This window comes from Zingiber officinale, chromosome 9A (genome assembly GCF_018446385.1).
Source record: "Zingiber officinale cultivar Zhangliang chromosome 9A, Zo_v1.1, whole genome shotgun sequence".
Classification (NCBI taxonomy): domain Eukaryota; kingdom Viridiplantae; phylum Streptophyta; class Magnoliopsida; order Zingiberales; family Zingiberaceae; genus Zingiber; species Zingiber officinale.
Window position 1 is genome coordinate 23813716 of NC_056002.1, and position 511 is coordinate 23814226.

The 511-nt window shown below is 38.0% G+C and overlaps 1 non-coding gene across 1 annotated transcript; it reads left to right on the forward strand.

Annotated features, from left to right (window-relative positions):
* The first annotated feature begins 404 nt into the window (after positions 1–404).
* Positions 405–511, forward strand: LOC122022096. Its single transcript, XR_006122836.1, has one exon. It is a non-coding gene; the product is annotated as a small nucleolar RNA R71 (small nucleolar RNA).

The following is a 511-nucleotide window of genomic DNA, read 5'->3' on the forward strand; positions in this document are numbered from 1 at the left end:
GTCTAGAAAGTGTTGCTACTGATTCATCCTGCTAAAGATTTGGACTCCAATTCAAAGGGTGATCTTGGCTAGAACAAATGTCACATACTCTCATCATTTGAACAAGAAATGTTGAAGTTTGACAAGAATTATTCAATGTCATTTGCTTAACTAGAGAAGTCAACTTCTGCAATGTACTCTTAATTCCCTATTGCTCAGTAGATGCCAATTGAGCTTCAACAACACCTCATGTCACAATTGCTCTACTTCCAAATTACTGTGAATTTTCTACCATGTTTGAAATAAGCTCGCTAGCTTGACTTGGAGTCCTGTTTACCAAAGCTCTTCCAGATACTGCATCTATCATACTCCTATCCATGGGAAGCAATCCCTCATAGAAGTACTGGACAAGTAGTTGATCACTGATTTGATGCTGAGGGCAACTTGAATATAATTTCTTGAATCTCTCCCAATAGTCATAGAGAGTTTCCCCCACATTTTGTTGAATGCTACAGATACTTTTCCTGATAGT